Below are 27,500 nucleotides of genomic sequence, written 5' to 3' on the forward strand. Positions count from 1 at the left end.
GTTGTCCTAACTCCAGGACCTGAGAGAGGGGATTTCCCTGTGAACTGAGCTTGTAAAACTCTAGGTGAAAGGATTTGACTGTGTCTTTATCACATTTCTATTCTTGTACTGATTCATTCATTCAATAATATTGTATAAAAACCTAATAATTTCCAGGTCACTTTTTCAGCCTAGCTATATAGAAGTGAGCAAGGATAAGTCTCTTTCTTTGTCTATTTTAAATTATAATGTGTGAAGTAGAGAACCAGAAAGGAGAAAAGTTAAGTGGAAGTACAGTGAGGAACTTAATACAAAATACGGTGACATGAAGAGATGGAGTTGAAAGCAGGATGCTTTTGGACAGCCGGAAGAGCAGAAGCACTATGATGGGCAACGCCAATCCAGTCAGGGTTTTCTGAAAAAGGATGAATCTGAAATATAAAGCTGTAGTGAAGAAGCAGCAGTTCCCTCAAAGGAAAGGGTGTGGCTATTTCCCAATTTGTAATCCCTGAGGACATGATATTGAGATTTATGGTGTGTCTCTGTGTCCCCACTCAAATCTCATGTCACATTTTAATCCTTATGTATCAGGGGAGGGAACTGATGAGGGTGACTGGATCGTATTGGTGGATTTCCCCCTTGCTGTTCTTGTGATAGTGAGTGAGTTCTCACAAGATTTGATGGCTTAAAACTGTGTGGCACTTCCCCCTTCTTTCTCTGTCTCCTGCTCTGCCATGGTAAGATGTGCTTGTTTCCCCTATACCTTCTGCCATGACTGTAAGTTTCCTGAGGCCTCTCAGTCATGCTCCCTGTTAAGCCTGCAGAACTGTGACACAGTTAAGCTTCTTTTCTTCATAAATTAGCCAGTTTCAGGTAGTTCTTCATAGCAGCATGAGAATGGAATAATACATTGAGTAAACACAACATAGATGTCTACTACATCCTCTCCTTTTTTTTTTTTTTTTTTTAACTACCTTAACTGTAAAATTACATGAAAGCAGGCTGGGCATGGTGGCTTACACCTGTAGTCCCAGCATTTAGGGAGGCCAAGGCAGGTGGATCACTTCAGGTCAGGAGTTCAAGACCAGCCTGGTCAACATGGTGAAACCTCATCTCTACTAAACAATACAAAAATTAGCTGAGCATGGTGGTGCACACCTGTAGGCCCAGCTACTGAGGAGACTGAGGCAGGAGAATCACCTGAACCCAGCAGGTGGAGGTTGCAGTGAGCTGAAATTATGCTATTGCACTCCAGCCTGGGTGACAGAGTGTAACTCCGTCTCAAAAAATAAAATAATAAAATAAAATAAAATGATATGAATTCCAGTTTTGGACAATAAGTTATTTAAAAAATCACTTTATAGATGGCCTCTTAGCCAACATAACTAGAGATTGCATCTACAATGTTGCTTAAACATTTGGTAGTTTAGTAGTTTATAGAACAATTCCAACACTTCAAACCTTTTATTCAGGAAGTAATAAAATTGTTAGACAATAATCCTGAAAAGTCACTGGAAGTTGTGGAAAAAAGTACATTCTCTAAAAATGTATGACAAAATAATATATCATGTATTTGTTGGAATATATTGCATAACTAAAAATGTGAAACTAAGCCTTGTGACAATGAAGGAAAGAGTAAAATATTAATATAATGACCAACCCATATTCAAATTTAGCCAATAATATTACCAGTTACTTTGTACAACACTTTTGAGGTTACCAGTAAACTAATTTTATATTTAACGTTTAGTTTTGTAAATGTTTTGTCTTTCTATCCCAAAAGTTTGAAGATGGCAGAAAAAGTACAAAGAGAAATAATCATTTCCTCCTCTGTGCTGCCTCTGATCTTTGTGCAATCTTATTAAATTACTTTTTATATATATTTGTTGTTTTAATATATTTCATACATATTATTTCAATGTGTTTGTATTTGTTTACAGTTCTGTCTCTCCTACTGGCCTGGATGTTCAATAGAGCTGGTACTATTTATATTCCATTTTTTATCTCTAATGCTGAGTTTAGTAATGCTTGACACATCATCACTGGTTAATTAATATTTATTAAATAAATAAATGAGCCCATAACACTGAAGGACTTTGGAAAAGTTATATTTTTCTCTTTACCAGTTGGGGACGACTGGAATAAAATTGAATGATGTGAACAGGAATGAGGTAATTGATTTACATTGTTCAAAATATATTGTAGAAAAGTGATAGCCAAAAAGCAAATGGAATTCCTTTTCCAACCTTAAGCAGGAAATCAAGGGAGTGAGGGATGTCCTCAATTCCTTCTGTTATGGAGGAGTCTTTGAAAAGGGTTTTTTCCCTTTTGTGACTTCAGCTAAAATGTTTTGCCTTAGACAGACTAGATGGTGCAAACTGGTGATTACTTATTTCAGTTTTGAGCATATGTTGAACGAGCCATAAAATTGTTTCCTTTCATCAGGGATGCAATGTGGTAAGTACAGGGGTAGCCATGCAAACTCAGTCCAACCTTTCTAACCATTTAATGGGATTCTATTGGGTGCTGTCTTTGTGGACCATTTTCCATATGGAAAGGAATCTTTTCTGTGACCTCCAATGCAATCAAAACTATTTGGCTTAATTTTATCTTTTTCTAGAAGAACAGATCCAAAGAAAAATTACAAAAGACATGTAATAGAAGTTTTACTCCTTTCTGCTGGAGGGGTTTGCAATGTGACTACTTTAAAACTTACTATTTTGCAAAAGCTAATTTTCTTCAAGAGGCTGTTAGCACTCAAATCAGCAGCACAATAAACTTACCAGAATCAGACTATGTCAAATGATGAAAAAAAATTGTTGCAATTTTATAAAGCAGAATGACTTGCTTTGTGATATTATTTATTTATTTTATTATAAAATACATGTTAGAATTGAGATGAAATGGATGTTTCTGGTTTAAGGTCAATGCATACTACACAATTCGGTGAACCTCAAAGCAGCCACTTCATTATATTTCTTAGAAAAGGCAGTGTCATAAGAGGTAACCACTCAGACACCTAAACCTGACAACTTAATTCAAACCTCAGATCTGTCACTTATTAACTATGCAAAATCCTGTAACTTATCTTTGCCTTACTACTTTTCTTGGTAAAATTAGATTAATGTGTGTGTTTATATATAAATATACATATACTATGATACAGGCCATTATATATGTATGTGTGTGTGTGTGTGTGTGTGTGTCTGTGTGTCTGTGTACATGCACCAATATGTCAACCCCAATTATGTTTTCAGAAACAGGTAAATATACGCCAAAGTGGCCCAGAGAACGATTGGATCCATTGGACTTTGGCAAGTATAGGACATTCACTGACTGAATTGGCCCATTTGTCTTCCATTCTCCATATAGCTCCATTCTTTTATTATTATTATTATTATTATTATTATTATTATTATTATTATTATACTTTGAGTTCTGGGATACGTGTGCAGAACATGCAGGTTTGTTACATAGGTATACACGTGCCATGGTGGTTTGCTGCACCCATCAACCCGTCATCTACATTAGACATTTTTCCTAATGCTATTCCTCCCCTAGCCTCCCAACCCCTGACAGGCCCCTGTATGTGATGTTCCCCTCCCTGTGTCCATGTGTTCTCATTGTCCAACTCTCACTTATGAGTGAGAACATGCAGTGTTTGGTTTTCTGTTCCTGTGTTTGTTTGCTGACCCTAGAAGAATACCATTCAAAACATAGGCATGGGCAAAGACTTCATGACTAAAACACCAAAGGCAATGGAAACAAAAGCCAAAATTTACAAATGGGATCTAATTAAACTAAAGAGCTTCTACACAGCAAAATAAACTATCATCAGAGTGAACAGGCAACCTACAGAATGGTAGAAAATTTTTGCAATCTATCCATCTGACAAAGGGCTAATATCCAGAATCTACAAAGAACTTGAAAAAATTTACAAGAGAAAACAAACAACACCATCAAAAATGGGCGAAGAATATGAACAGACACTTCTCAAAAGAAGACATTTATGTAGCCAATAAACATATGAAAAAAAAAAACTCATCATCACTAATCATTAGAGAAATGCAAATGAAAACCACAATGAGATACCATCTCATGCCAGTTAGAATGGCAATCATATAGCTCCATTCTAAGAGGGAGGCCATAATAACTCTTCCGACGTTCAGGTATCCATGTCAGCTCACATTCTCTGTGCAATAATTCTTTGAATATATAAGCATACTGATTTTCTCAATGAACAGTCGCCTTAGAAAACTTTCACCATGGCTTCAACAGTTACCAATCTCCTTGTTCATGAGCTTATAGTTGCTTACCCTTGCCTCAAATAATTGCTTATTAAGGTGTAACAAAAATGTGCTTCATTCTTTGTTTCCCCTCAACTCCAGAATCATAGCTACCTCTTCTTGCTTTTCATTCTATTTCCTTTCTTGATTTCAGGCTTGTATGTATTTGGAGTTTCTACCCCAACCCTTCCCCCATATTTTGCTCCCAAACATTATTTTAGCTTCCCAGTTCTGGCTTTCTCACTGACACGATGATGCTCCTTTGTTCACGCTTTCAGTTCCAACTAGCATTCCCATCAAGAACATCCCACAGCTCCACAGTTGAAATTTCCACTCTTTAACACTTTCAAACTCTCTAATCTTCCCTTCCCATGGTTGAACTTATTCCTCTGAAGTATCAATAAACATTTACTTCTTAATTTACTGAACTAATTTTGTAATTGTGTTTACATTTGATTTTTATAAAAGACATAGTCACCCATATTATTGTTTTCTCACTATCATCTTCTAAATTGATTGTTTAAGATTATCTTAACCACCTACTTTTTTGTTGTTGTTCTGGCTGCCAAAACAAAAACTGACTCAAAATTTGAAACACTGTAACACATTAGCACATCCCTTAGAAATACATGACATTTCATTCTAACTACTCATTCTACTTAAATATTTTAAGCCCTAGGATACTCCACTGGGGACTGTCTCATACCTTTATGGTTTTCTGACACTTTGTAGATCACATAATATTCACATAACAAACAGGTTTAGCATTCATATATCTTCCTTTTGAATTAAACTCTTTATCATTATGAAATTCCTCTCTTTAGATCTAGTCATAAGTTATGACTGGGTTCTATTTTGGTAAGACTGCAAACTTCTGGCTTACTGCTGTTCCTAAGGTGTTGCTTCTTTCTGGGGCTTTTAAATAAGGATCTTTGTCACCTCATCACTGCAAGATTACAGGATATATTGAATTCTGCCTGTTAGAAATTTTTAGCTCACTTTTTAATATTTAACTGCACACAGCTTCAAGTTTTGACAAATGCCTTGAGGTAAACGATAGACATGTTTGTAAAGACTCCAACATGTCACCTTAGCCCCATATGAAAAGTAAAATGTCTCATGGTTTCCTGTCCCTCATTAGAGTATGTTATTTATTTTTTTTTTATAGGCACAATTCCTGACTTCTCAAGCTTTGACTAGCTCTAGTCACTTGTAAATGATAAGTGTTCACATGTTAAAAATAGCTGTATATCCCCAGTGTCAATTCACCACTTCCTTTAATGTCATCTTATACAGCCTCTTCTGTTCTGTTTCCTTACCCTAGATGAATGGGCCTCCGTTTCTAAGTACTGTGAGTTGTGGACCACTTAACTTATTCAGAATTCAGAAAACAAGCCATATGTTCAAGGCCCCCAAGTCTCCAGTTTTGTTACTTTAACAACCTTTGCCACCACTAAAGGTTCTGTGATTTAGCTTTTGGCCCAGCAGGAGCTCATGGCCTGGTGTATGCCCACATCTGCAGCCACACCCAGGACCAGCAAATGCATAGAGGGAAAAATAACAGCTTCCAATTGTCATATTCCTTCTGAACAGTTCTCTGGCAGTTGTCAGAGAAAGCATTGTCCTGACATCACCAACTACACCTAACTCAAAAGCAAGATTTTTATTTTGTTTTAATCTTCAATTTCTCCCTCTTGGCCACTAGTTTGCTCCCCTGTAAGTTGAAAGTTCTATCCGATCCTACTTAATACAACCTTCAACACTTATGAAAAAAATAGTCTCTTTCTAGCAAGGCTCACCTTGAGTTTGTTTGGCCTAAACATGGAACCAGTTGTTCCACTGAAAATCCTGATTCCTGTTAGTGAAGAATAGCATTAGAGAATTAGAGGCTGAAATCTTGGTGTTAAGGTTGTGTTTCAGACTGTTTCTTGTGACAGCTAAGTAAATGCAACCTGAAATGAGTTACAAAAGGTTATCCCTGAAAAAAAAATGATGAGTTCATGTTGACATTTCTAACATGATACAAATATTGCTGCAATCATAGCATATTAACTTATTATCCATTTTTATAAAATGTGATATACTGTTTTATGATATCATAATATACTTTACCATATTGTTAACTTCCACTTCTATTTTTCTTTTAACTCTTATAAGAAGTGTCCAGTCATGGGTTATAAAGTAAGAAAGTCCAGTAAGTAAAAATTTTCAAATTCATTTTAACACCAATTTTCCAGAAAACATAAAAAACTCATAGCTTTTCTCTGAAAACTGAAAAATTCAGTAGCCTAGGAGACTGATATGGCTTGGCTGTGTCCCCATCAGAATCTCATCTTGACTTTGCACGTGTTGTGGGAGGGACCCAGTAGGAGGTCGTTGAGTCATAGGAGCAGGTCTTTCCTGTGCTGTTCTCATAATAGTGAGCAAGTCTCAAGAGATCTGGTGCTTCTGTAAAGCGGAGTTGCCCTGCAGAAGTTCTCTTTTTGCCTGCAGTCATCCATGTAAGGTGTGACTTGCTCTTAGGACAAAAACCTAATTCATGCAGGGCTGGAAACCTAGATGAAGGGTTGATAGGTGCCACAAACCACCATGGCATATGTATACCTATGTAACAAATCTGCATGTTCTGCCCATGTATCCTGGAACTTAAAAATAAAATATAATAAAACAAAATAAAATAAAATAAAATAAAATAAAATAAAGATGTGACTTGTTCCACCTTGCCTTCTGCCGTGATTGTGAGACCTCCCCAGCCATGTGGAACTGTAAGTCCATTAAACCTCTTTTTTTTCACAGCCTTGGGTATGTCTTTATCAACTGTATGAAAACAGACTAATACAGAGACATGTGTTTCAGATAAAGGCACAAGCAATTAGGAGTAAAGAAAAGTATAAGACAGATTGTATTAGTTTGTTCTCACATAGCTGTAAAGATACTACCCAAGACTGGGTAATTTATAAAGGAAAGAGATTTAATTGACTCAAGTTTCCTCATGGCTGGGGAGGCCTCAGGAAACTTACAGTCATCGTGGAAGGAGAAGGAGGCACCTTTTTCACAAGGTGACAGGAGAGCAAAGAGGAAGTGAAGTGGAAAGAGTTCCTTATAAAACCATCAGCTTTCATGAGCGCTCACTAACAATTACAAGAACAGCATGGGGGAATCTGCCCCCATGATCCACTTACCTCCCACTGGGCCTCTCCCTTGACATGTGGTGATTACAATTCAAGATGAGATCTGGGTGGGGACACAGAGCCAAACCATATAATATTTAATATTTTGCTTTGTTTTAATTCGAAACTCACCTTTTCTTTGTGGCATTAACGTCATGTAGTTAAACATATTAAGCATTTTTTTTTAAATTTTTTGAGATGAAGTCTTGCTCTGTCGCCCAGGCTGGGGTGCAGTGGCAGGATCTTGGCTCACTGGAACCTCCACCTCCCAGGTTCAAGCAATTCTCCTGCCTCAGCCTCCTGAGTAGCTGGGACTACAGGCATGCACCAACATGCCCAGAAATCTTTTTTTAGTAGAGATAGGATTTTGCCAGGGTGACCAGTCTGGTCTCGAACTCCTCACCTCATTAATTATCTCGTCAAGTAAGCCAAATGGTTATAACCCATACTTAGTTCCCTAGATAAAGCTCCCCAAGTGTCATAGGCTGCAAAGCAATCTCCCTACGTATCTACCTTTCAAAAGAGGACGTGGGAAACATCTCTAGGTCATAAAAGCCAGAGACACCAGGCATTTATTTGTCCCTAGGAAAGGCATTTTTATGTTCCAAAAATTTAGTGTGAGAACTCAGTCTCTTCCCCATTCAATTTTTAAGAACCAAAAATGTTTTCCATACTTTTGGGAGGAGTGAGGTTGATGGTCTATCTCCCGTACATAAACAGAAAACTTCATGTTTTGTCCCTCAGAGTGAAATATCTGGTCACTCTTGTAGGAAAATTTTCGACTTGGCTTTCATCATGGTACTGCAGGGGTTAGTTATTTTATCAGTGTTTGACGGTTTTTAGTATGCAGATTTTTCACTTTCTTGGTTAAATTTATTCTTAACTATTTTCTTATTTGTAATGCTATTATAAGTGGAATTGTTTTCTTCTTTTCTTCTGATAATTTATTGTTAGTGTGTACAAATGCAACTAATTTTTATATATTAATTTTGTCTTCTAAACCTTTACTAAATTCCTTTTTTAATTATAACAGTTTTTTGGAGGAGTGTTTAGGGTTTTATATATAAAAAATCATATTGTCTGCAGACAGAGGCAATTTTACTTCTTATCTGATTTGGATACCTTTTATGTCTTTTTATTAACCAATTGCTCTTGCTAAGACTTTCACCACTTTGCAGAACAGAAGTGGTGAGAGTGAGCACTCTTGTCCTGTTCCTAATTTTAAAAGAAAGCATTCATCATTTCACCAGTGAGAATCACATTGGCTGTGAGCTCGTCACATATGGCTTTTATTGTGTTGATGTACATTAAGTCTACATCTAATTTGTTAGGAGTTTTTAAACATGAAACATTGTTGAATTATGTCAAATCATTTTTCTACATGTATTGAGATAATCATATGATTTATCTCCTATATTCTTTCAGTGTAGTGTATTACATTTATTGATCTGTACATGTTAAACCTACCTTGCATATCAGGAATAACTCTCACTTGATCGTGGCGTCTGATCTTCACAACACACTGTTGAACTAGGTTTGATAGTATTTTATTGAGGATTTTTGACTTTATGTTCATGATGGACATTGCCCCGTGTTATATTTTGTTGTAGTCTTCTTATCTGAGTTTGGTTTAAGAGTAATGCTGGCCTTGTATAATGAGTTTGACAGTGCTCCCCACTTTTCAATTATTTGGAAGAAACTGAGACAGATTAGCTTCCATTCTTCTTTTAATGCTTGATACAGTTCACCCTTGAAGTGTTGTGGTCCTTTGCTTCTCATTTTTGGGGAGTTTTAGATTACTGATTAAATATCCTTACTCATTATTGGTCTGACAGATTTTTCTGTTACTTCATGATTCATTCTTGGCAGGTTATATGTTTCTAGACATTTATTCTTTTCTTCTAAATTATCCGGTTTCTTGGTATATACGTGTTTATAGTCATCTCTCATGATTTTAAAAAATTTCTGTGGTATTAATAATAATGTCTCTGTTTCATTTATAATTTTATTCATTTGAGTCCTCTTTCCAATTTTCTTGGTTTTTCTAAAAAGCAGATTTACAAGTTTTATTATTTTTCCAGCACTCAGTCACATTGATATTTCTATTATTTTTCTAGTCTCTATTTTATTTATTTCCATTTTAATATTTACTAGATAAGTCTCACCTCATTTTTAAACTAATACCGGCATATTCTCCTAAAGAAAATTATGTTGGGTTAAGAAAAATCAATCAATATATTAGTTGAAACGCCTTGAGACCATTCTAAATTATCATATATTGTAATATCATAAATGAAGATCATTTTAGTTATCAACTTCTCAAACATAGGTAAGAAAAATAGTTACATATTCTACTTGATTTAGCATCACATAAACATTTAAAATCTATTTAACAGAGCTGCAGTTTTCTTTGTCTGCACTTTATTAATTTTTATTGTCAGTTAAGTATGACTATTGTTACTTTCATTCGTAAGTATAAAATTCACTGGTAAAAGTAAGTGTGAAGTCAAATTTAGAATAATTTAATATTGTCATGATGGTGTTAAATCAGTTATATCTTTAGTGAGAAGGTAAAAAGACAACGCCATTAAAAATAAGAGTAAGTACAATAATTTGTTAAGAGACACGAAATATAAAAAGAAGAAAACTATGACATCAAAAACACAAAATGTTGGAGAAAAAGATGGAGTAAAAGTGCTGATTATTTCATGCAATCAAAGTTAAGTTGTTATTGGTGTAAAGCCCCCTGTTTTAAGTATAACATGTTTTATATGCCTCATGGTAACCACAAAGCAAAAACCTACAGAATATGCACAAAAGATAAAAAGTAAAAATCATAGAATTCCATTAGACAAAAATTAATCTCCAAGGAAGACAACAAGAGAGGAATAAAGGATCTACAAAATAACCAGGAAGAAAAGAACAAACGCAGTAATAAGTTCTTATCTATCAATAATTATCTTGACTATAAATGGGTAAATTCTCCAATCAAAGACAGAGTAGATAAATGGATTTTTAAAAAGATCCAAGTATATGTTAACTGCTAGAGACTCATTACCTATAAGGATACATGGAGATTCAAAATAAAAGGATACAAATTCTATTCCATGCAAATGTAAACCAAAAAGAGCAGGAACAAAGATATGTATAATATGTAAAGTAAAATTTAAGTCAAAAGCTATAAATTAAATTAGATAATTCTATATCAATAAAGGAGTCAATTGATCAAGAGAATATGGCAATTGCCAATACGTGCCCAAAGCATCTAAGCACCTAAATATGTATAGCAAATATTAACAGAACCAAAGGGAAAATAGACCGTAACACAATAATAGAATGCGACTTCAGTACTACCCTTTTAGCGATGTATGAACCTTCCACACAGATAATTGATAAGGAAACATTATACATAAATTACACTTTAAATATGTTTAGCATACATACAGAACTTTTCATCCAACAGTGGCAGAATATATATTCTTCTTAAGCACACGTGGAACATTTTTCATAAAAGACCTTATGTTGGCCACAAAACAATTCTTTTAATAAGAAACAGGTTTTTAATTTAAAAAATAACAACATGCTGTGAAATGACCAATAGGTCAAAGAATAAAATATGAAGGAAAATTTTAACAATATTTCGAGATAAATTAAAATGGACATACAACATACCAAAACGTATGGGATGCAGCATAATTTGTTCTAAGAGAGAGATTCGTAGTAATAAATGCTTACATCAAATAAGAAGAAAGATCTCAAATAAGAAATCTAACATTACATTTCAAGAAATTTAAAAAAAGAATAACCTAAACCTAAAGTTAGTAGAAGAAATAAGTAATAAGGATGAGAGAAGACATAGATGAAATAGAGACTAGAAAACAATAGAAAGCTCAGCAAAACTAAAATGGTGTTTCTTGAAAGATAAACAACAAGAAAAAGAGAAAAGACTCAAATAAACTGCAATTAAAAGTAAAAACATTAGAACTCCTACATGGAAATAAAGAAATCGTGGGAGACTACTATGAACAATTGTGTGACAATATATTGGATAACCTAGAAGAAATTGATAAATTTCTAGAAATTTACAACCTACCCAGACTGAATCATGCAGGAGAAGGTCTGAAAAGACTAATAATGAATAAGGAGATAGTAATAAAAACTCTCACATCTAAGATGAGAGTGATTCCCAAGACCTGATGGCATCTTTGATTTCTACAAAAAACATAAAGAAGAACTAGCACCACCAAACCTCAAACTCTTCCAAAACTGAAGAAAAGAAAATACTTCCAGATTCATTTTACAAAGCCAGAACTACCTACTGATACCAAAGTCAACTTAGGGGCACTCTGAGAACAGAAAGTTACAGGCCAATGCCTGTGATAACACAGATGCAAAAACTGTCAACAGAATACTAGCAAACTAAATTTAATGACATATTAAAATAATCATGCACCAAAATCAAGTGTAGTTTATCCCATGGATTCAAGGGTGACTTAACAAAGGCAAATCTAAAAATGCGATACACCACATTAACAGGAGGAAGGACAAAAACCATATGATTATCTTAATAGATGCAGCAAAATAATTTGACAAAATTCATCATCTTTTTGTGATAAAACTCTCAACAAATTAGGTATAAAAGGAATGTACCTAAACACAATAATTCCATAACTGACAAGCCCACAGCTAACATTGCACTCAAATGTGCAATGCTGAAAGCTATACTGTGAAGATTGGGGCCAGGGGGATTGAGGATGCCTACTCTCACCATTTCCATTCAACATAGTAATGGATATCCTAGGCAGAGCAATTCATGAATAAAAACAAATAAAAAGCAACCAAATTGAAAAGGAAAAGGTTGTTTTTCTTCAGATGACATTCCCTTGCATATAGAAAATGCCAAAAACTCCATCAAAGAACAGTTAGAACTAATAGAAGAGGTCAGTAAACTTGTAGGGTCCAAAATCAACAAACAAAAATCAGTAGCATTGTTATACACCAGCAAAGAACTATGTGAATTAGAAATAAAGAAATCGTTCTACTTAAAATAGCTACAAAGATAAAATAAAGGCTGGGCACAGTGGTGTACACCTGTAATCCTAGCACTTTGGGAGGCTGAGGCAGGTGGCTCATGAGGTCAAGAATTCAAGACCAGACTGGCCACGATGGTAAAACCCCATCTCTACTAAAAATACAAAGAAATTAGCTGGATGTGGTGGTGGATGCCTATAATCCCAGCTATTTGGGAGACTAAGGCAGAGAATTGCTTGAACCCTGGAGGCAGAGGTTGCAGTGAGCCGAGATCCTGCCACTGCACTTCAGCCAACCCGGGTGGTGGAGGTTGCAGTGAGCCAAGATCATGCTACTGCACTCCAGCCGGGGCGGCAGAGCGAGACTCTGTCTAAAAAAAAAAAAAAAAAAAAAAGATGAAATAAAATACTTAGGTATCAATTTAACTAAGGAGTTGGAAGATCTGTACACTGAAAATTATAAAATGCTGATGAAAAAATTTGAAGAAGACATAAATATTTGGGGAGATATTCAGTGTTCATGGATTAGAAGAAGAGATACTGTTAAAATGTCCTACTAAAAAAATGCAGACACACATACAATGCAATCCTTGTCACAATTCCAATGACATTTTTTGTAGAAATAGAAAAAAATTCTAAAATTTGTGTGGAGCCACAGAGAACACCAAATAGCCAAATAAATCTACAGCAAAAAGAACAAAGCTAGAGGCATCACACTACCTAACTTTAAAATATATTACAAAACTCTAGTAATCAAAACTACATGATATTGGGATAAAAGCAGATATAGAGAACGAATGAAACAAAATAGAGAACCCAGAAATGTGTCTGTACAATTGTGGATATCTTAGTGTGTTTTAGGGTGCTATAATAGAATACTACATACTGGATAATTTATAACGAGTAGAAATTTAAGGACTGGAAAATTTATAATCAAAGGGCCACATCTGGTGAGAGTCTTGTTGCTCCATCAATACCATGGTGGAAGGCATAACATATTGAGAGAGGGCACTCAAAAGAACAAGACCAGGCCAAACTCGCCTTTATAGCAAACCCACTATCACAATAGTAAATCCACTCCTAGAATAATGATAATAATCACCTCTTAAAAGTTGCCCCATCTAAACAATGTCATATTAGAGATTAAGTTTCTGACATACGAATTTTGTGGACACATTCAAACCATAACAACAGTCAACTATTTTTCAACAAAGGTGCCAAGAATGCAATGGAGAAAAGACAGCATTTAACAAATGATGTTAAGAAAACTGGATATCCACATGCCCAAGAATAAAATTAGACCCGTGTCTCACAACACATACAAAAAATAAACTTAGAGTGAATTATAGACTTAGAAGTAACACGTAAAAGTGTAAACTTATTAGAAGAAAACATGGGGGGGAAACTCTACGACATTAGTCTGGTCAATGAAATTTAGATATGATCCCAAAAGCACAGACAACATAAGCGAAAAAAAAAAAAGACAAATAATACTACATCAAAGTACAAAGCTTCATCACAACAAAAGACACAATCAACAGAACAAAGAAACAACCTATGGAAAATGAGAAAGTATTTGCAAATCATACATCTGGTAAGAGGTTAATATCTAAAATATATAAAAAGTCAAACAACTCAAAAACAAGTAAACAGACAACCTGATTTAAAAATGACAAAAAAATAAATAGACATTTTTCAAAAAAAGACATATCAATGATCAACAGATATACAAAAAAATGCTCAACATTCCTAGTCATCAGAGAAATGCAAAATATAACCACAATGAGATAAGTATCTTACACTTGTTAGAATGGCTATTACCAGAAAGAGAAAAGATAACAAGTGTTGGCAATGATTTAGCAAAAAGGGAACCCTCACACAGTGTTGGTGAGAATGCAGATTGTACAGTCATTATGAAAACAGTATGGAGATTCCTTAAAGGATAGAAAACAGAATTATTGGACTATCCAGCAATCCCACTTCTGGGTATATGTTTCAGTTTGAATGTTTGCCTCCTCCCAAACTCATGTTGACATTTAATTGCATTGTATTAGAATTATGAAGTAGGAATTTAATCATTGAATAGGCTACATGGAAGCTCCACTCTCTTCAGTAAGATTGGTGTCATTACAAAAGGGTGAGTTCAGTCCCCTCTTGCTCTCTCTTGCCCTTTTGTATTTTGTCATGGGATGATGTAGCAAGTAGGCCCTTGCTAGAGGCTGGCAACCAGATATTGGACTTGCCTGCCTCCAAAACTGAGCCAATACATTTTGTTCATTATGTCAGTCTCAGGTATTCTGGTACAGCAGCACAAATGGAGTAGGACAGTAAAATGGCAATAAAAATGTCAGTGTTGCTATAATGAATATCTAAAACTGTGGAAGGGGCTTTGGAACAAATTAAGGGATAGAGATTGGAGCAGTTTTGAAGTTAATGCTAGAAAAATTCTGTATTGTCATGAACAGAGCATTACAGATATTCCAATGAGAAGCAAGAAGAAGAGCAGAGTCATAGGAAAACTCGGAAACTTCTTAGAGATTAGTGGTCTGTGATCCAAAGTTGTGTACAAATATGGAGAGTAAAGGCAATTCTGATGTGGTCTCCAACAGAAATTAGGAGGAGCATATTGGAAACTAAGTAAAGTCCATTCTTGTTGTAAAGCGGCCAATAACATGAAGGAATTGTGTCAATACCTAAGGCCTTCATGGAAGACAAAATTCAAGAGTGATGAACTAGGATATCTAACAAAATAAATTTTTAAGCTGCAAAGCATTGAAAACCTGTGTGGCTAATTAATTGCATATAGTAAAATTTGAGAAGAGAAAAGTGATTTAAAGATTGTATTAGTTCATTTTCACACTGCTATAAAGAACTACCTGAGACTGAAATTTATGAAGAGAAGATGTTTAACTGACCCACAGTTCTGCAGCCTTAACAGGAAGCATGACTAGTGGGCCTCAGGAAACTTAAAATCACAATGGAAGGCAAAGGGGAAAAAAAAGCATGCCTTCACATAGTTCAAGGAGGTGCGGGGGAGGTGGGGGGGCAGGCAAGAATGCTACACACTTTCAAACAACGAGACCTTGTGAGAAGTCACTCACTATTACAAGAACAGGAAGGGGAAAATCCACCTTCCCATGATCCAGTGACCTCTCACCAGGCCATTCCTTCAACAATGGGAATTAGTTTGACATGAGATTTGAGTGCGGACACAGAGCGAAACCATATCAAAGATGAAGTTTAAAATTAAAAGAGAAGTAGAATGTAAAAATTTGAAACACTGCCATCCCTGTACAGAATAAAAAACGCCGTGTGGGACAGAATACCAAGAGTTGGTGAGCAAGAGAAACTTTGATAAGGAAGCTTGTATGTATCGAAGCAAACCAGCTGCCACTCATCAACACAATAAGAAAAAGACCCTGAAGGCATTTGAGAGCTCTTCAGGGTTGTCCCTCCCATTATCATCTAGAGCCCTATGCCTTGAGTGTTGAATTGCTATTGGTGAAAGGCACAACGTGCACATGGGACCTAAGGGAAACCTGTGGCCTCAGCTTTCCAAATTTTGGCACTACACTGCCTGGCACTCCACATGTAGCTCAAATGGGCAAAGCATGGCTCAACCTGCTGCTCTGGCATGCAGAATGTAAGAACTGTGGAAGCATGACTGCCTCCACCTAGATTTGTAAGAATGTATCAGACAGCCTGGGTATCCAGGCAGAGACTTGCCACAGGGGTGACTCCACCACAAAACCTCTATTAGAGATTTCTCTGTGCCATTTGGGCTATGGGAGTAAAGCTGCCCCCAGTAACCCAGAAAGTAGAGTTACCAGCTTAACTGCAGCCTGGGAAAGCTTCTGGCAGGAGGTTTCAACTAGTGAGAGCTGCTGTGTGAGCTGAGCTCAACAAACTCATAGGGACAGGAATGCCTGAGGCCTTAGGGGCCATCACCTTCTTCACTGTGTCTAGCAGATAGGACATGTAGTCAAGAAAAATTGTTTTGGAGCCTTAGACTTAATGTTGTTCTTCCTGTTGAGGTTTTTACTTACCTGGGACAAGTTACTTCTTTTTTTTTCTTGTCTATGTTTTCTTTTTCAAATGGCAATGATGATCCTATGCTTGCTCCATCACTCTAATTTGGAAGCATGTTACGTATTTTGATTTCACAGGCTTATAGAGGAAAATTTACCACAGAATGAACTGTGCTTTAGATTTAGATATGACTTTGGACTTTTGAGTTGATGCTAAAATAAGTTAAGACTTTTGGGACTATTGAGATGGAATTAATGTATTTTGTATGTCAGCCAGGACAGAATGCTATGATCTGAATATTTGTCTCCTCCATATATTAAATATACATATTAACAATTTATTTTGTGTTTTTAACATAAAAGTTGGTAGTAGATGTCTGCGAAATAAATTACAATCTGCCAAAGTACATTTTAAGAACAGTAAAAACGAGTTATCGATAAAGTGGTGATTAGGTTTCTATGCTCTTGCATTATTGTTATGACTACATTGTTTTGAGGAAAATAAATAGAACAATTTGTAAAAAAAAATAAAATTCTCCTGAGGACTGGAATAAGACAAGGATGTCCACTTCCACTACTTCTATTCAACATGGTACTGGAAGTCCCATCCAGAGCAATCAGGCAAGAGAAAGAAATAAAAGAGATCCAAACTGAAAAAGAGGAAATCAAATTATCACTGTGTGCCAATGGTATGAGTGTATATCTAGAAAACCCCGAAGACTCATCCGAAAGCCCCCTAGATCTGATAAAAGAATTCAATAAAGCCTCAGCTTACAAAACCAATGTATACAAATTACTGGCACTGCTACTAATCAATAACTCAATCAAGAACTCGATCCCTTTTACAACAGGCGTAAAAAGAAAAAAGTCACCTAGAAATTCACTTAACCAAGGAGGTGAATGATCTCTACAAGGAAAACTACAAAACACTGCTGGAATAATCATAGATGACACAAACAAATGGAAACATATGTCATACTTATGTATAGGAAGAATCAGTTTGGTGAAAATGACCATATCACCCAAAGCAAAGTACTGATTCAATGCAATTCCCATGGAAATACTATCTTCAATTTTTACAGAACTAGAAAGAAAAATGTGACATTTCATATGGAATTGAAAAAGAGCCCAAACAGCCAAAGAAATACTAAGAAAGAAAACAAAACAAACAAAACAAAACAAAACAAAACAAAACAAAACAAAAACACATCTGGAGCCATCACATTACCAGACTTCAAATTGTACTATAAGGTTATAGTTACCAAAAAAGCATGGTGCTGGTACAAAAATCGGCATTTATATTAATGGAATAGGACAGAGAACCCAGAAATAAAGTCAAATAATTACAGCCAATTAATCTTTGACAAAGTATGCGGAAGCATAAATTGGGAAAGGACATCCTATTCAAGAAATGGTGCTGGGAAAACTGCCAAACCACACGTAGAAGAATGAAACTGGATTCTCATCTCTCACCATATACACAAATCAACTCAAGATGGATCAAATACTTAAATCTAAGACCTGAAACCATAAAAATTCTGGAAGATAACATTGGAAAATCTCTTCTGGCCATTGGCATAGGCAAATAATTCATGTCTATGGCCCCAAAAACAAAGGCAACAAGAACAAAAACAAATCAATGTGACCCAATTAAACTAAAAGGCTTCTGCAGAGCAATAGAAATAATCAGCAAAATAAACAGACAACCCACAGAATGTGAGAAAATATTTGCACACTATGCATCTAACAAAAACTTATATTAATCCATTTTCACACTGTCCTAAAGGACTGCCTGAGACTGAGTAATTTATAAAGGAAAGAGGTTTAATTGACTCTCAGTTACATCTGGCTGGAGAGTACTCAGGAAACTTACAATCATGGTGGAAGGGGAAGCAAACACATCTCTTTCTTCACATGATGGCAAGAAGGAGAAGAGACTAGCAAAAAGGAAAATACCCCTTATAAAACCATCAGATCTCATGAGAACTCACTCACTATCATGAGAACAGCATCATGGGGGTAACTGCCCCTATGATTCAATTACCTCCTACTCTGTGCCTGCCACCACACGTCTGGATTACAGGTACTACAATTCAAGATAAGATTTGGGTGAAGACACAGCCAAACCATACCAAGAATAGTTTTCAGAATCTACAAGGAACTCAAACAAATCAGCAAGAAAAAACCAAATAATCCCATCAAAAGTGGGCAAAGGACATGAATAGATATTTCTCAAAAAAAGATGTTTAACTGGCCACCAAACATAAAAAAAAAAAAGCTAAACATTACTAAATTATCAAGGAAATGCAAATTAAAACCACAATGAGATACCACTGGCCGGGCGCGGTGGCTCAAGCCTGTAATCCCAGCACTTTGGGAGGCCGACGCGGGTGGATCACGAGGTCAGGAGATCGAGACCATCCTGGCTAACACCGTGAAACCCCGTCTCTACTAAAAAATACAAAAAACTAGCCGGGCGAGGTGGCGGCGCCTGTGGTCCCAGCTACTCGGGAGGCTGAGGCAGGAGAATGGCGGGAACCCGGGAGGCGGAGCTTGCAGTGAGTTGAGATCTGGCCACTGCACTCCAGCCTGGGCGGCAGAGCAAGACTCTGTCTCAAAAAAAAAAAAAAAAAAAAAAAAAAAAAAGAGATACCACTTTACTCCCGCACAAATGGCCATAATTAAAAAGTCAAAAAGCAATAGATATTGGCAAGAATGTGATGAATAGGGAGCACTTTTACACTGTTGGTAGGAATGTCAATCAGTACAACCTCTATGGAAAACAGTATAGAGGCTCCTTAAAGAAATAAAAGTAGGTCTACCACACGATCCAGCAATCCAAAGGAAAATAAGTCATTATATAAAAGGACATGTGCATACACGTTTATAGCAACATATTTCACAATTGCAAAGATATGAAAATCAACCTAAGCGCCCATGGACTAACAAGTGGATAAAAAAATGTGGTATATATACATCATGGAATGATAGTCATTGAGGTGTAAAATGTGGTGCATATATATATATATAAAATGTGGTGCATTATATATACATATATATAAAATGAAATACTACTCAGCGATAGAAATAAATGAAATAATGTCTTTCGTAACAACTTGGATGAAGCTGGAAGCCATTATTCTAAGTGAAGTAACCCAGGAATGGAAAACCAAATACTGTATGTTCCTGCATATAAATGGGAACTAAGCTATGGGGACACAAAGATATACAGAATGATATCATCGACTGTGGGGACTTGGTGAGGGAGGTCGGGAGGGAGGTAAGTGGTAAGATTACATAGTGGGTACAACATCCACTGCTCACGTGATGGGTGCATTAAAATCTCAGAATTCTTCCCTGCAGAATTCATCTATATAACCAAAAATCACTTGTACCCCAAAAGCTATTTAAATAAAAATAAATATATAAATGGTAAAAAAAAAAAACTCAAATAATAAACATATGTCTAAACCTTCCCCAAACCAGACAAACACACAAAAAAAAACATTAACCAAGATATGAAAACAAGTGTTTACTGACAGAAGAATGGATAAAGAAATTGTCAGTGGTGAGTGCCAAGAACACAGAAGGGCAAAAACATGGGGAGAAATACAATAGTACAAAGTTTGAGTTATGTAGAATGAATGTCTAGATATCTAACAAACAGCATGAGGACTATAGTTATGTTATACTCTGGAATTTTGCTAATATGGTAGATTTTAGAAGCTCTTGCTACAAACATACATGAAAAGAAAAAGGTAACTATGAAAGGTGATGAAAGCATAATTTACTTGACTGAAGTAATTATTTTACTGTGTATATATGTATATCAAAACACCATGTTGTACACCTCAATATATATAATTTTAAAAAGTGTTCTTCATAATTATAATAAATGTCATAATTATACATATAAAACCTAGTTAATAATTTTAATTAAAATTATTATACATTTTATGTTCATTGTTTTCTGTATAAATTGCTCCATTTTTTCTCAAAAATGTAGTCATACAATTATGCAAAGACATAGAAACCTAATCACCATTTCAGTGCTGTTTTTAAATTAATTTTGGCAGATTATAATTTATTTTGCAGACATCTACCATCACTTTTATATTAAAACCAAAAACAATTGTTAATTGATTATATATAATCTTTAATATATAGAATATTTGTTATATTTGGTTTTCAGTTCTGCAGCCTATGTTAGATTTACTGCAAACATACATGATTCCTAAGCTCAATATTAGTAGCAACTTTGCCACAGTTATCATTATTTGAGAGTTTACTTAATCAAAGCATTTTCCCAGGATCTGCCAAAGAATCATTAAAGCATTAGGAAGAGTTCATTTTTGTCTGTATAATACACACAAAGACAAAAAGATGAATTATCCAATTATACTATGATTCATAAAAATTTCATCACTCTAGTGCCTATGAGCTGAAGGAGATGTATAGATCCTGTTAGCGACAGGATTCCATGTAACATACAGGTGCCATGGTAAATATTTTATTTTATAAAAATAAGAACTTTTTCTTCCTACATTCATTTATTTCTCTGCACCTGAGGCAATATTTTCATTTCATCCTACATAAGAGATATGAGAAAAATACAGTATAACCAGCGACAAGCTCAGACAGGACTAACCTTTATTAATGATGGGTTTTGAAAAAGATGTATTTTCTTTAGTTGCTCCATTCTGCACACTAAAATATTACTTCAATTGTGAATTAGGGCCAGTGAGAGTGAACCACCTCTCTATAACCACATCATAAATATTTTTTAGAGACAACCAAAACACTAACATGATGATTAAACTTGCATTAATTCATGAAAATGTGTAAAGTTTACTCCATAGATAAAGTATAAATGTATATAAAATGAAGCTTACAACAATCATGAGTAGCTTGTCTTTATATCTCATTAATTACACAAGTATATTCTCATCACAGTGTTTCTAGAACATGGTAGGTGTTTTAAGACCTTTGTGTCACCTGCATGGACATGGGGACAAGAAAAACTTATAGAAGTATGCAGATATACATTTTACCTATTCTGCCAAGACATATAAACCCCTTTAACTCTGGCCGGGTGTTTAGTGTCCTCTGTCAGCACTGATGAAATTGGAACAGGCTAACTCGCCAGCCTTTAAGTAGACTAACGTCTCAAATCTATCACAGATCTTGGAAATTCTAGCAATAAGGATAGAATGCTAAGAGACATGGATGTCTGTTATTAGTGATGAAAGATACAGGCCCTCCTGGGTGATTCAGATTTATAAGATTCCCCTATGATTTTGCTGCCAAAGCTCTTGTCCAAGTTGTATGTGAGGAAGTAGAGAAATAAGCAATCCTCATTGCCCTACCTTCTACTAAAAAGTCTAAGGCTAAGTGAGGACAGGTGGAATTGAAACAGCTGCCCGAAGGTTACTTTGTCTCTTATTTTATTCTTACCTGGGCTGGTGGAGAAGGAAATGTTATTATGATATAGCACAGCATGTTTCATAGCTCCAGCTAAAATGCAATGTGATTGTGGATGTCGAGCTCCCAAAGTTAAAATAAATGCTCTCAGTGATGAAGATCTTAATATTTAATATAGTGATTTTTGGTGGACCAAATGTTACATATTCCTTTGATGGAGCAATGAGTAAGCAGCAAATAAAAACCATAAAAACAAAGCTGATGCAGAGTCTTGCTTATGAGGGCAGAGCCTCTCCCTCCCTCCTTCCACTTTTACTTGGATTTAGCTGTTTTAAAGAGAATGATATTTGGGTTGGATTTGAGGTCTTCCTGTTCCCAAGGAGGACTAAAGGCCATACACATGGATCCATACATGCTGGGGAACTTTGAGAAGCAACTCAAATTTTTATGGCTCCATAAAAGTCTGTGTCTCACCTGTTTTCCTGTGGGATAAGAAGTCCTAACTTGGGTAGGTTCACAATGGGAAAGGGGTGAGAATGTGACTTTGTGGGACGAAACATTTTGACCAATTCAATTTACCATTGTCGCCACACTGAAAAATCCAGTAATTTTTAAATGGCATTAATGTTAGCTAATATAAATATTTAATATATAGTACAAAGATATTTGCTATATTAATGACCGCAGTTAAATTTACTCATTTAGTGAATGGTTTTTTAAATTCCTATACTAGCACATTGTTGTGGTTATAAAGACATACTGCATGCCTTAATACCTGGTACCTAGTAGATGCTTAATGATTTGTTAAACTAATTTAAAGTGAAGCAAATTTTATTAAAATCTCCTGTACAAGCTTGCAGTGAGCCGAGATCATGCCACTGCACTCCAGCCTGGGCGACCGAGCGAAACTCTGTCAAAAAAAAAGAAAGAAAAAAAGCTCCTATATAATGGAGCTTACATTGTACTGGGGAAGAGGTAACTGCCAGAAGTTAAATATAATTCCATCATTCTGAATATATTTGTTGAAGTTCTATGGATGAACAAAAATATCAATAAATATTTAATTGCAAAAGCAAATAATTATCAAGGAGGTAACAGAGACATAGTTCTAGAAGGACTTGTATGACTCTTGGAGGAAAGCAAGAGTTGGAGGAGGGAGAGAAAATTAAATAATACCACTTCTACCCTTAAGTGTCTAATACTACATTTTCCATCTTCAGTCTTCAGCCTGAAATGCAGTCTGTGATCTAAAAACCACTTGATTTGCACTATGTAATAATATTTATTTGAATAGTAAAGGTAGCAGAGCTCAGAGTACTTCACAGGCTTTTCACAGTACTCAGAAGCGTTTTGTATAAAGCAGCCTGAAGAAAGTAGGTTCTTCTTCTTCTTTTTTTTTTTTTTTTTTTTTTTGAGACGGAGTCTTTCTCTGTCGCCCAGGCTGGAGTGAGCGGCGCCATCTTGGCTCCCTGCAAGCTCCGCCCCCCGGGTTCCCGCCATTCTCCTGCCTCAGCCTCCCGAGCAGCTGGGACCACAGGCGCCGCCACCACGCCCGGCTAGTTTTTGTATTTTTAGTAGAGACGGGGCTTCACCGTGTTAGCCAGGATGGTCTCGATCTCCTGACCTCGTGATCCCCCCGCCTTAGCTTCCCAAAGTGCTGGGATTACAGGCGTGAGCCACCGAGCCTGGCGGAAAGTAGGTTCTTGAAGAGGAAACATACACAAATACTTATTTTTCCCTAAAATATTTTATTCATAGAAACTAGAACTTTCAGAAAACTCTTATATAGAAAAGAGAGGACAATTAAATAAACAAATGATATATTAGACAATGTTTAAACTCAAATCAGTTGTTGTCTAGATGTTAAATCAGGATCTTTTGTCCCTAATACACTGAATTGTCTTAGTGACAGATATTTTGAATTAGTCAGGATAATAGAAGACAAATCTTGGTCTACATGCTGTTTGAGTAATTTAATTGCAGAAAATAAATGTTGTCTAAATTCTCTAAGTAGCTAGGAAAAAACTGAAGGAAGTATTTTGTCTCCTATAATTATTATTATATTAACTGTTGCTATCATTCAGGCAAAGGAAAAATTTGTTCTTCAATTATTCACTTTGAATTATTCAATTTTCTCAGTGTTTTTCTTATGATAGGAAATACCAGCCCTTATGAGTCTAAAACTTTTATAGTCCAGCTAGTCTGCCTCTGAAAGAAAAATAGCTCTTGTAGAGGTTCTTACCACCGGCATTGGCTAGCATAAAGAGATAATTAGATCTGCAAATGTTACACAGTGAAATCACTCTTCCCAAATGGTTAGCCTCAACCTTGGGAAAAAGTTTAGGTCAGCTCTTAATTTATCCATAGTGGGTGTCTCGTCCCTAATGTGTTATAACAGGACATTAGTATGCTCCGAAAGTTAAACATTCGATTTATTTACTGGGAACAACTTAAAACAAACAAGCAAACAAACAATGCTGCAGAATGCAATGTGAACTTTTCAGGTTTCTGCTTACTTAAAATCCACTAAGATATTCTTGGATTATAAAGGCATTTTCTAGTTATGCTACATTAGCTAAACACAATAAAAACTAAATATTTACTTACTTAAGTCAATTTTATCATAAGATATGTCACATTAAATTAGTTACCAGAAACAACATGTTTATCTTTCTATGTTTTTTGTTTGGGGAAAGAATTCTCAGCTTGCATTAACTTTTCTTAAATACGAAAAGTTAGCAGACTTATGGAACTTAAGATAATTTATTTCATTATAACATCAAATAATTGATGCAAAGATATAAAACCATTTTGAGGATTTAAATGAAATTTTATTATACTTTCAAAATATTTGAATATATACATTTGGGACCTGATTATTATTTCTCAATAGCACATTTAATAAATGGCACCCTGTCTTCATAACAAATCAGATTCTTCAATGTAAAGAATTAGTGCTGGCCAGGCACGGTGGCTCACGCCTGTAATCCCAGCACTTTGGGAGGCCGAGGTGGGTGGATCACGAGGTCAGGAGATGGAGACCATCCTGGCTAACACGGTGACACTCCATCTCTACTAAAAATACAAAAAATTAGCCAAGCGCGGTGGCACACGCCTGTAGTCCCAACTACTCAGGAGGCTGAGGAGGCAGAGATTGCAGTGAGCTGAGATTGTACCACTACATTCCAGCCTGGGTGACAGACCGAGACTCCATCTCAAAAAAAAAAAATATTGCTGTAAACTTAATAAGGAAATTACAATGCACTTTTAAATATTTTACATAAGAAATATGTAATCCTGGTTTAAATATTTTACATGTGAAATATTTTACATAAGAAATATGTAATCCTACATAAGAAATATGGATCCTGGTTCAAGATGACTGACTAGAGACATCAGTCATCCACCCTCTTCAGAAAGAATAGCAAAAATAATATATATGTAATCATACCACAAATGAATTACCTGGGAAATGACATCACAGTCCAATGGAGAACTCACGGGAAGCACCTGAGGCACAGAAGGAAAAGGAAGCTAGCAGCCAACTTGGCTGACACTGGCTGAGAGCTGAAGGGGCTCAGTACTGCCTGAAAAGGGTAAGCAAGAGGGCTTCAGTGATGTCTATATCAGCTTGATACTACTGCAGTCTGAACCATGTGGAAGCTCTTCTACTCTCACAAACCCTGACACTGGTGTTGGTGGTGATTTGGAGACACTGCAAGTTTACTGCACCAGACAGATAGCTCACACCAGATCACTTAGCCACACATTGAGACCTGAGAGGCTGCAGCAGGGCAATATTTTGGGAGCATAGCCATCAGAGGACTACAGCTAGCCCTGGGAACCAGAGCCCCCATATTTTTATATCCTGGGAGCTCCCATTAACATGCTGCAGTGTCCGCCTGGAGAGCTGCAGTGGGTGGCACAATGCTAACTAGACCCAAAGATGCTACAGGGTCTCCAGGACTCCAGCCCACAGGGAGTACCACTCCCTGGGGAAAGGATGGTGCTGCACAACAAAAAGGTAGCCCTGGGGATGAAGGAAACCAAAGTGCTTGTTTTGCAGAGAGTGAAATCCCCTCCACAGGCAGAGCAGCCTCTGTGCTCAGACTTTTGTGTAGAGAACAGGACCCCTCTGCTCCCTTTGAATATGTGTTTCTGCAGCTGCCAGAGGTTAGAGGCAGGTGAACCAGAGGTCTACCTGTCTGGGATAGAAGTGTCAACTGCAACCCCACATATGGTTTGGCCTCCATGCCTGAGCTTCTGTGGAATCCTGTGGTGCAGCAGCACTGCTGCCACAGACAGCAGGAGTGCCTGAGAGCAGTTTGTCTGGGGATATGGGTGTCAACCCTGTATTGCACCCACCACCAACACCAGCCAGTAGCACTGGGAGCCAGAGAGACATCCCATCACTGCTATTGCCATAGCCCACACCACACTGTCTACCCGGGGACCCAAGTCTGTTCACCTGCTGGGCCGCTGCTGCCACCACCAGCATCTAAAAAAGCCATGGTGAGACTCAAGAACTGACCCTCTGGACCCAATGAGAACAAAACCAATGTATACTTTTCTGGGGCTCAAGGACAGGCATCCTCAGCCCACCACTGCTACCCCTGAGGCCAGAAGACTGGCCCACCTGCCATACTTGTCCCAAGCAAAATTTTACCACAATCTCCATTAATAACTGTGCCCTAAGATGCTGAGGATTTTACAGATATTAATGACACTATTTATAAACAAATATATCATACAGAGATGACAAAACTGCATATACCCAGGACTGAAGCCAAGTGTCCTATACAACTGACACCACAGATATACCTTCAGGAAAAAGTCCTCTTGTACAAATGTAAATTCAAAAATAAAAGAAGCAAATGCACACACATTAAAATAAGGACACAGGAAACATGAAAAAGCAAGGAAATATGACATCTCCAAAGGAATGCGATAATTCTCCATTAATAGATCTTAATCAAAAAGAAATTTCTCAAATCCCAGATAAAGAGCTCAAAATTTGAATTTAAAGAAGCTTAATGAGATACAAAAGAATTCTTAAAAACAATTTAGGATATGGCTGAAAAATTTATCAAAGAGGTTTTTTGAAGAAAGGAACTAGACAGAAATTCTGAAAATGAAGAATTCATTGAAAGAAATACAGAATCTATTTGAAACCATCAACAATAGACTAGATCTAACAGAAGAAAAAATCTGAGAACTTCAAGACAGGTCTTTTCAAATAATCCAGGCAGAATAGAATAAAGGGAAAAAGAATAGAAAAGAGTGAGCAAAGTCTTAATGCCATTTGTTAGAAAACAAAAAGATTGAATATTTAAAATTGTCAGCATCCTGGAGTGCAAAGAGGCAAAGAAAGGATAGAAATTCTATTTAATGAAATAGATGAAAAGTTTAGCAAAAAAGTAAAAAAAAGTCCAAGTCTAGCAAAAAAAAAAAAAAAAGAAAAAAGAAAAAAGAAATTAACATTCAAACACAGCAAGCTCAGTGATCTCTAGGAAGATGTGATGCAAAAATATCTCCCCTAAAGCACATTATGCTTAGACTGTCTAAAGCTAAAGATAGGTTGAATTT

This window comes from Rhinopithecus roxellana, chromosome 1 (assembly GCF_007565055.1).
Source record: "Rhinopithecus roxellana isolate Shanxi Qingling chromosome 1, ASM756505v1, whole genome shotgun sequence".
Taxonomy (NCBI): domain Eukaryota; kingdom Metazoa; phylum Chordata; class Mammalia; order Primates; family Cercopithecidae; genus Rhinopithecus; species Rhinopithecus roxellana.